General features: G+C 49.2%; 2 non-coding genes across 2 annotated transcripts; both read right to left on the reverse strand.

Moving 5' to 3' along the window:
* Window positions 1–706: 706 nt before the first annotated feature.
* Window positions 707–861, reverse strand: LOC143175903 (5.8S ribosomal RNA). The gene has a single exon (XR_013000550.1). It is a non-coding gene; the product is annotated as a 5.8S ribosomal RNA (ribosomal RNA).
* A 6,956-nt stretch (window positions 862–7,817) lies between these two features.
* Window positions 7,818–9,748, reverse strand: LOC143175898 (small subunit ribosomal RNA). The gene has a single exon (XR_013000546.1). It is a non-coding gene; the product is annotated as a small subunit ribosomal RNA (ribosomal RNA).
* Between the last annotated feature and the right edge of the window lie 987 nt (window positions 9,749–10,735).

A 10,735-nucleotide genomic window follows, 5' to 3' on the forward strand; every position in this document is an offset into this window, starting at 1 on the left:
TACACCTTTTCTCTCTCTCTCGGGGTAAAAAGAGTCGATGTGTATTGTGTATAAAGGTTCTGCTGCGAGAAGTCTCGTTTTGCCGTGTGTTTCGGTAACGACGATCCTCCGAAACGTACATCTCATTCGTAAGAGAGGAAGAAAACAATCTCCCTGGGGCCAGTCGGTAATATACCGACATACGACGTGTCGTGCACATCCGTCTCACGCACGGTATACAAAATATGAATAAAACGTGTGTAGTCTCTCTCTCTCTCGACTTCTTAATATTTTCTTTCACCTCTGACGCATCATTTCAGGTGACGTCGGGAGCGCGGGAAAAAAAATTTTTCTAAACACACGAAACCGTTCATCTCACGAACAGCCGAAAAAGTTGTCGCTCAGATCCATATCGCAGTGGAGCGGTATCCGCGGGCGGTCGTAATTGAACGACGCACGACGCCGCGAACACTCACGCGAGTCCATACAAACGATTCCGATCGTTTTGCAACAACTAGAACGTACACTGTCCGTGAAATTCACAGAATTTTCGCGTGTCCGCGACAAACGCCGACGAGACACCCATCGTTCGCTCGTACGTAGCATCCTTCTCTTAACCCGACTCAGAAACGTTCTTTGCGCCCTTCGGTAAAAAAACGTTCGATCCGAAGAGGTGAACGACGGCGGGGATTTGACAGAGCTACGCAAGCAGTGTATGGTACGTAAACGACCCTCAGCCAGGCGTGGTCCAGGAATTGTATCCGTGGACCGCAATGTGCGTTCGAAATGTCGATGTTCATGTGTCCTGCAGTTCACACGTTGACGCGCAATTAGCTGCGTTCTTCATCGACCCACGAGCCAAGTGATCCACCGTTCAGGGTAATCGTATAAATTTTATATTTCACATATATAATTTTATTCTCATTTGTTCGACCTAATATCTCTCTTCTTTCAAAGAGAAGATAAAAGTTGATACCTGAATCTCCGACCAGCGCGCGAAGGAGATTCAGGCGTCGCCTTGGAGAGACGACACCGAAGCCTTTCGAGACGAAAAACGTTCAAGTAATATGTATATATTTCTCGACGTTCCGGGCGTATAGTGCATTCAAAAACCCGCGAAAGACGCAGAAGACTCGCACGCGTGGAAACGACGGGGATATATTTTGTATCCTACCCGATACTGAATCCATCGCGTGCAGTCGACCCTCGCGTTCTTCCGATCAGACGCATCTATTGTATCAGACGCATCTATTGTTGCGCGATGTTTTCGCGTCGCATCGCGCGAAACGTTGCACGAATCGTACCGATCGATCGATTGAAAGCAAATAATGAAAAAAGACTTCACAGCTGGCTCTTTGCCGGTCATTCGTCCCATGTTATCTCTTGCCGCGAAATTGGCGCGCAAGAGTTGGGTGTCAGACGCGCGGCTTAAAACGAGCTTCACGGCCGGTCCTTCGTTACCGCTTTCGTTCTTTCTCTCGGAACGACCATGAACGAACACGACGAGCGACGCTACGGCATACACACGTCCACGGATTCGATTAAAAAAACAGACTTCACAGCTGGCTCTTTGCCGGTCATTCGTCCCATATTATCTCTTGACGCGAAATTGGCGCGCAAGAGTTGGGTGTCAGACGCACGGCTTTAAAACGAGCTTCACGGCCGGTCCTCTCAATTCCGTGTACGGTACACGCAAGATGCGGGTTCCACTTCCAGACTACCCGGTCCCTTCTCTCTACGAGAATCGATAGTAGAAGAACGGCTCGAAAACGCGTCTCAGAGACTAGGGGAAAAGAAGCGGTATGCGAGCGAAACGAAAACGCATTATGGAAACGTCGCGAAACAATGTTCGACGGTTGCTCGGTTCCAATCGTGCGGCCGTTTCAATTTCTCGTGCGCTTCACCGTCCCTCCGTAACTCTGCCGATCGCGTATACCGAAGAGCCGACACGCGCAAAAACCACAGGCATTGTATACTGTATATATATATGTTACAGTCACAGCCTTCGCGCGTTTTTACTCTCCGACGCGGGGTTTCCACGACGAAAGAGAGACAGTTTCGTGGCGGGTGACTCGGCCGAATCGCTACGACGGGTATTTCTATTATAGAACGAATCATCGCCACCCTTTACCAGTGCCGACGAAGGAATCACAAGGTCATCTGGAGTTTACAATGCCAGCGACGGTAATTCCAACGAAGACCCGATAAGTCAACTCATCGTTCTATTTCTCCCCGTACAGAAAAGCGAATCGACGCTAACGCACCTCGCGCAAGCACGAACGTTCTCTTCGCGTGGATCATCCCATCGTCGAAAGATGTAAAGACGCATTGGAGATCGTGGTCTCTGGCGGGCTCATTGCACGCCCCACTGCATATCTTTCCTCGAATCGAGAATGATTCGTCCACTAAGGCTGCGAAACTACGCGTCGAGGAAACTAGGGGAAAGAAGCGGGATGCGAGCGAAACGACAATACATTATGGAAACGTCGCGAAACAATGTTCGGCGGTTGCTCGTTTCCTCCTGCGGACGTTTCATTGCTCGGGCGCTTCACGTCCCTCCGTAACCTTCGCGCGATCGCGTGCCCCGGAGAGCCGGCAACCGGTGAACCACAGGCGTATAAACTATAGTCTTCTATAGCAAGCCTTCGGCGGTTACTCTCCGACGCGGGGATTCCACGACGAGAGAGAATTTCGTGGCGGGTGACATCGGTCGAAACGCTACGACGGGTATTTCTATTATAGAACGAATCATCGCCACCCTTTACCAGTGCCGACGAAGGAATCACAAGGTCATCTGGAGTTTACAATGCCAGCGACGGTAATTCCAACGAAGACCCGATAAGTCAACTCATCGTTCTATTTCTCCCCGTACAGACAAGCGAATCAACGCTATCGCACCTCACGCATGCACGAACGTTCTCTTCGCGTGAATCGTCCCATCGTCGAAAGATATAGCCGCTTGGAGAATCGTGGGCCCATCAAGTTCTTCCGTAACTCCTGCGCGATCGCGTAACCCCGGAGAGCAGGCTCAACCGGTGAACCACAGGCGTATAAACTATAGTCTTCTATAGCAAGCCTTCGCGTTTACTCTACGACGCGGGGATTCCACGACGAGAGAGATTTTCGTGGCGGGTGACACGGCCGAATCGCTACGACGGGTATTTCTATTATAGAACGAATCATCGCCACCCTTTACCAGTGCCCGACGAAGGAATCACAAGGTCATCTGGAGTTTACAATGCCTAGCGACGTAATTCCAACGAAGACCCGATAAGTCAACTCATCGTTCTATTTCTCCCCGTACAGAAAAGCGAATCGGCGCTATCGCACCTCACGCAAGCAGGAATGATCTCTTCGCGTGGATCGTCCCATCGTCGAAAGATGTAAGACGTACAGAAATCGTGGTCCATCACGATTATTCGTAACTCTCCGAGTCGCGTATCTGAGAGTAGGAACAAACGGAGAACCACAGGCATAAATAATACTATATGTTTCTTATATAGTTAGCCTTCGCGTTTTACTCTCCGACATGGGGATTCCACGACGAGAGAGAGTTTCGTGGCGGGTGTCTCGGCCGAATCGCTACGACGGGTATTGCTATTATAGAACGAATCATCGCCACCCTTTACCAGTGCCCGACGAAGGAATCACAAGGTCATCTGGAGTTTACAATGCCAGCGACGGTAATTCCAACGAAGACCCGATAAGTCAACTCATCGTTCTATTTCTCCCCGTACAGAAAAGCGAATCGACGCTATCGCACCTCGCGCGAGCACGTAACTACTCTTCGCGTGGATCGTCCCATCGTCGAAAGATGTAAGACGCACGGAAATCGTGGCCCATCAACGTTTTTGTGTAACTCTGCCGATCGCGTATCACAGAGCCGAGACGCACATACCACAGGCGTATAATACCGTTTTCTTTCGTATGGTAAGCCTTCGCGTTTACTCTTCGGCGCGGGGTTTCACGTCGAGAGAGACATTCGTGGCGGGTGACATCGGTCGAAACGCTACGACGGGTATTACTATTATAGAACGAATCATCGCCACCCTTTACCAGTGCCCGACGAAGGAATCACAAGGTCATCTGGAGTTTACAATGCCAGCGACGGTAATTCCAACGAAGAACCCGATAAGTCAACTCAACGTTCTATTTCTCCCTCGTACTGAAAAGCGAATCGACGCTGTTGCACCTCACGCAAGCACGAACGTTCTCTTCGCGTGGATCGTCCCATCGTCGAAAGATGTAAGACGCACGGAAATCGTGGCACATCACGTGTTTTCGGAACTCTGTCGACCGCGTATCTCAGAGACGACGCGCGCGAACCACTGGCATATACTATTATATATCGCGTTTTACCCTCCGACGCGGGGATTCCACGACCGAGAGAGAGTTTCGTGAGCGGGTTGACTCGGAAGAAACGCTACGACGGGTATTTCTATTATAGAACGCATCATCGCCACCCTTTACCAGTGCCGACGAAGGAATCACAAGGTCATCTGGAGTTTACAATGCCAGCGACGGTAATTCCAACGAAGCACCCGATAAGTCAACTCAACGTTCTATTTCTCCCCGTACAGAAAAGCGAATCGACGCAATCGCACCATACGCGTGCACGTAAACAACTCTTCGCGTGGATCGTCCCATCGTCGAGAGACGTAAGTTTTCATAGTATGAATTCGCGTTTACTCTCCGACGCGGGGATTCCACGACGAGAGAGAGTTTCGTGAGCGGGTTGACTCGGAAGAAACGCTACGACGGGTATTTCTATTATAGAACGCATCATCGCCACCCTTTACCAGTGCCCGACGAAGGAATCACAAGGTCATCTGGAGTTTACAATGCCAGCGACGGTAATTCCAACGAAGACCCGATAAGTCAACTCAACGTTCTATTTCTCCCCGTACAGAAAAGCGCGAATCGACGCAATCGCACCATACGCGTGCACGTAAACAACTCTTCGCGTGGATCGTCCCATCGTCGAGAGACGTAAGTTTTCATAGTATGAATTCGCGTTTTACTCTCCGACGCGGGGATTCCACGACGAGAGAGAGGTTTCGTGAGCGGGTTGACTCGGAAGAAACGCTACGACGGGTATTTCTATTATAGAACGCATCATCGCCACCCTTTACCAGTGCCCGACGAAGGAATCACAAGGTCATCTGGAGTTTACAATGCCAGCGACGGTAATTCCAACGAAGACCCGATAAGTCAACTCAACGTTCTATTACTCCCCGTACAGAAAAGCGAATCGACGCAATCGCACCATACGCGTGCACGTAACAACTCTTCGCGTGGATCGTCCCATCGTCGAGAGACGTAAGTTTCATAGTAAGCCTTCGGCGTTTTTACTCTCCGACGCGGGGATTCCACGACGAGAGAGAGAGTTTCGTGAGCGGGTTGACTCGGAAGAAACGCTACGACGGTATTTCTATTATAGAACGCATCATCGCCACCCTTTACCAGTGCCCGACGAAGGAATCACAAGGTCATCTGGAGTTTACAATGCCAGCGACGGTAATTCCAACGAAGACCCGAAAGTCAACTCAACGTTCTATTTCTCCCCGTACAGAAAAGCGAATCGACGCAATCGCACCATACGCGTACACGTAAACACTCTTCGCGTGGATCGTCCCATCGTCGAGAGACGTAAGTTTTCATAGTATGAATTCGCGTTTTACTCTCCGACGCGGGGATTTCCACGACGAGAGAGAGTTTCGTGAGCGCGGTTGACTCGGAAGAGAACGCTACGACGGGTATTTCTATTATAGAACGCATCATCGCCACCCTTACCAGTTGCCCGACGAAGGAATCACAAGGTCATCTGGAGTTTACAATGCCAGCGACGGCTAATTCCAACGAAGACCCGATAAGTCAACTCAACGTTCTATTTCTCCCCGTACAGAAAAGCGAATCGACGCAATCGCACCATACGCGTGCACGTAAACAACTCTTCGCGTGGATCGTCCCATCGTCGAGAGACGTAAGTTTTCATAGTATGAATTCGCGTTTTACTCTCCGACGCGCGGGGATTCCACGACGAGAGAGAGTTTCGTGAGCGGCGTTGACTCGGAAGAAACGCTACGACGGGTATTTCTATTATAGAACGCATCATCGCCACCCTTTACCAGTGCCCGACGAAGGAATCACAAGGTCATCTGGAGTTTACAATGCCAGCGACGGTAATTCCAACGAAGACCCGATAAGTCAACTCAACGTTCTATTACTCCCCGTACAGAAAAGCGAATCGACGCAATCGCACCATACGCGTGCACGGTAACAACTCTTCGCGTGGATCGTCCCATCGATCGAGAGACGTAAGTTTCCATACTATGAATTCGCGTTTTACTCTCCGACGCGGGGATTCCACGACGAGAGAGTGTTTTCGTGAGCGGGTTGACTCGGAAGAAACGCTACGACGGGTATTTCTATTATAGAACGCATCATCGCCACCCTTTACCAGTGCCCGACGAAGGAATCACCAAGGTCATCTGGAGTTTACATGCCAGCGACGGTAATTCCAACGAAGACCCGATAAGTCAACTCAACGTTCTATTGCTCCCCGTACAGAAAAGCGAATCGACGCAATCGCACCATACGCGTGCACGTAACAACTCTTCGCGTGGATCGTCCCATCGTCGCGAAGACGTAAGTTTCATAAGTAAGCCTTCGGCGTTTTATTCTCCGACGCGGGGATTCCACGACGAGAGAGTGTTTTCGTGGCGGGTGACTAGGCGAAACGCTACGACGGGTATTTCTATTATAGAACGAATCATCGCCACCCTTTACCAGTGCCCGACGAAGGAATCACAAGGTCATCTGGAGTTTACAATGCCAGCGACGGTAATTCCAACGAAGACCCGATAAGTCAGCTCATCGTTCTATTTCTCCCCGTACAGAAAGGCGAATCGACGCTATCGCACCTCGCGCGAGCACGTAACAACTCTTCGCGTGGATCGTCCCATCGTCGAGAGACGTAAGACGCACGGAAATCGTGGTTCATCGCGTCTTTTCCTACTCTCTTGAATCGCAATTTCGTATAGAGCCTACACACGCGAACCACCGGCATATACTATTTCTTCTCTCATAGTAAGCCTTCGCGCGTTTTACTCTCCGATGCGGGGATTCCACGACGAGAGAGTGTTTCGTGGCGGGTGTCTCGGCCGAATCGCTACGACGGGTATTTCTATTATAGAACGAATCATCGCCACCCTTTACCAGTGCCCGACGAAGGAATCACAAGGTCATCTGGAGTTTACAATGCCAGCGACGGTAATTCCAACGAAGACCCGATAAGTCAACTCATCGTTCTATTTCTCCCCGTACAGAAAAGCGAATCGACGCTATCGCACCTCGCGCGAGCACGAAACAACTCTTCGCGTGATCGTCCCATCGTCGAAAGATGTAAGACGCACGGAAATCGTGGTTCGGCGGGCTCTATGCGCCTTGTTCAAAGTAAAAAAAAAAAAATTTCGACGGACGGGAGAAGTGTATTTCTCCGCGCGTAAGCCGTTCGAAATTTCCGACGGACGGGAGATGAACTCTCCGCGCGTAAGCCGTCTAGTCATACAGCAGAGCAGGTATCGAGATACTCTGCTGTGCATGATCGTTCAAGTATTCTTTCACGAGGAAGCGTTGTTGCACGTTTATCGCTCCTTCCTCCTCTGTATATATAATATTATTTCTCTTGTGTATCGAGTGTGTGCAGAAATTGAACTCGTACACTTATATATATATATGTATGTATCTTTCGCTCCTTTTTATATATCTTTCGCTCCACTCTTTATATTTCTCATGTTTCCTTCTTTCGGTCAGTTCTTGTAGTGTATTTTGCTCGTTAATGATCCTTCCGCAGGTTCACCTACGGAAACCTTGTTACGACTTTTACTTCCCTCTAAATGATCAAGTTTGGTCATCTTCCGGCAACATCGGCAATGCAACAACATTGCCGCGCACCAGTCCGAAGACCTCACTAAATCATTCAATCGGTAGTAGCGACGGGCGGTGTGTACAAAGGGCAGGGACGTAATCAACGCGAGCTTATGACTCGCGGCTTACTGGGAATTCCTCGTTCATGGGGAAAAATTGCAAGCCCCAATCCCTAGCACGAAGGAGGTTCAGCGGGTTACCGGGCCTTTCGGCCAGGGAAAACACGCTGATTCCTTCAGTGTAGCGCGCGTGCGGCCAGAACATCTAAGGGCATCACAGACCTGTTATTGCTCAATCTCGTGCGGCTAGAAGCCGCCTGTGTCCCTCTAAGAAGATTTGTTTGTACGTTGGTAGTAAAAACCCACCGACAGAGAGCCGGGGGCCTTCGAGATACCATAAGTTACGTCTATTTAGCAGGCTAGAGTCTCGTTCGTTATCGGAATTAACCAGACAAATCGCTCCACCAACTAAGAACGACAGCCATGCACCACCACCCACCGAATCAAGAAAGAGCTATCAATCTGTCAATCCTTCCGGTGTCCGGGCCTGGTGAGGTTTCCCGTGTTGAGTCAAATTAAGCCGCAGGCTCCACTCCTGGTGGTGCCCTTCCGTCAATTCCTTTAAGTTTCAGCTTTTGCAACCATACTTCCCCCGGAACCCAAAAGCTTTGGTTTCCCGGAAGCTGCCCGCCGAGTCATCGGAGGAACTTCGGCGGATCGCTAGCTGCGCATCGTTTATGGTTAGAACTAGGGCGGTATCTGATCGCCTTCGAACCTCTAACTTTCGTTCTTGATTAATGAAAACATTTTTGGCAAATGCTTTCGCTTCTGTCCGTCTTGCGACGATCCAAGAATTTCACCTCTAACGTCGCAATCGAATGCCCCCATCTGTCCCTATTAATCATTACCTCGGGGTTCCGAAAAACCAACAAAATAGAACCGAGGTCCTATTCCATTATTCCATGCACACAGTATTCAGGCGGCAATGTAGCCTGCTTTGAGCACTCTAATTTGTTCAAAGTAAACGTACCGGCCCACCCTCGACACTCAGTGAAGAGCACCGCGATGGGATATTAGTTGGACCGCCCCGTGAAGAGCAAAGCCCACCGGTAGGACGTACACATAATGCCAGTTTAAACACCGCGAGCGGTGAACCGACACTGTGACACACAGATTCAACTACGAGCTTTTAACCGCAACAACTTTAATATACGCTATTGGAGCTGGGAATTACGCGGCTGCTGGCACCAGACTTGCCCTCCAATGGATCCTCGTTAAAGGATTTAAAGTGTTCTCATTCCGATTACGGGGCCTCGGATGAGTCCCGTATCGTTATTTTTCGTCACTACCTCCCGTGCCGGGAGTGGGTAATTTGCGCGCCTGCTGCCTTCCTTGGATGTGGTAGCCGTTTCTCAGGCTCCCTCTCCGGATCGAACCCTGATTCCCCGTTACCCGTTACAACCATGGTAGGCGCAGAACCTACCATCGACAGCGTTGATAAGGCAGACATTTGAAAGATGCGTCGCCGGTGCTATAAGACCATGCGATCAGCACAAAGTTATTCAGAGTCACCAAAGCAAACGATGGACGAACGTAAACGCCCGCCACCGATTGGTTTTGATCTAATAAAAGCGTTCCTACCATCTCTGGTCGGAACTCTGTTTTGCATGTATTAGCTCTAGAATTACCACAGTTATCCAAGTAAATGTGGGTACGATCTAAGGAACCATAACTGATTTAATGAGCCATTCGCGGTTTCACCTTAATACGGCATGTACTGAGACATGCATGGCTTAATCTTTGAGACAAAGCATATGACTACTGGCAGGATCAACCAGGGAGCTTCGAGTAAATTTTCATCATACGAAGCAAAAATATGTATGTATATATATATCTTAGTCGCCGACTCTCTCCCCTTAAGAGTCGGATCGACGATACTTTTTCTCGTCTTTAAGACAGTTCTCTTTCTCCTCTCTCTTCTCTCTACTCTCTTCTCTCTTCTCTCTTCTCTTTCGAGTTGGTAAATTTCGCTCCACTATTAGATTACCAACTCCGCACGAATTACCACATGGGTATATCCGCGCATATACATCAGGAGGACCTCCAAAAATTTCAAACTCTCCCGTGTATCTCTCCGAGATCTTTTTAGAAGAAAAAGAATCTCGGATGTCACATCGACTTTCAGGTTTGTAAGCACGTATGCTCGAGCGCTCTCCATCGTGTATGCACGGACATAACGCACGAAGTCCGAAGACCGCGTACGTTAACATGCTGGACATATCGAGAAAGCGCGAACCATGCTAGGCGTACCCATGTCGAGGCCCTCGCGTTAAAGATCATACTCTTCTTTTCGTTCTCTCTTCTTTGCCCAGAAATAATATATATTTCTTATAAGTATATACCTCTTAGTTTATGTATTTCTCTCTTAGGACACGCTCAATTTTTATATGTATATATTATATTTTCATTCGAACAATTTTTGTTCGTCGCCCCTTTTTGTGTGTAGTATTTCGTTTGGTCTTTGCCATTAAATTTTTGTATACGAAAAATATATTTTCGCTCGGATAGAAAACCCCTTTTGGGTTTCTGAGAGTTGATGTGAGAGTCGTACAAGTATAACGAATATACGTTGTATCCAACCCAACATTCTGGGCTTACCACATAAGGGCCATTCGGTCTGAGACACCGACCCGTGGTCATGCTGTGTAGAGAAAAATTCGCAACGGAACGCGGTACAGAACAGTCGAGGAAATGGACCTCGAGGGCTGAACGACTGCTTCTCGACCGAGATCGTAGAATAGCCGCTCGCCCGCCGCTGCGCCGACCGG

The sequence above is a fragment of the Nomia melanderi genome, unplaced genomic scaffold (assembly GCF_051020985.1).
Source record: "Nomia melanderi isolate GNS246 unplaced genomic scaffold, iyNomMela1 scaffold0244, whole genome shotgun sequence".
In the NCBI taxonomy this organism is placed as follows: Eukaryota; Metazoa; Arthropoda; class Insecta; order Hymenoptera; family Halictidae; genus Nomia; species Nomia melanderi.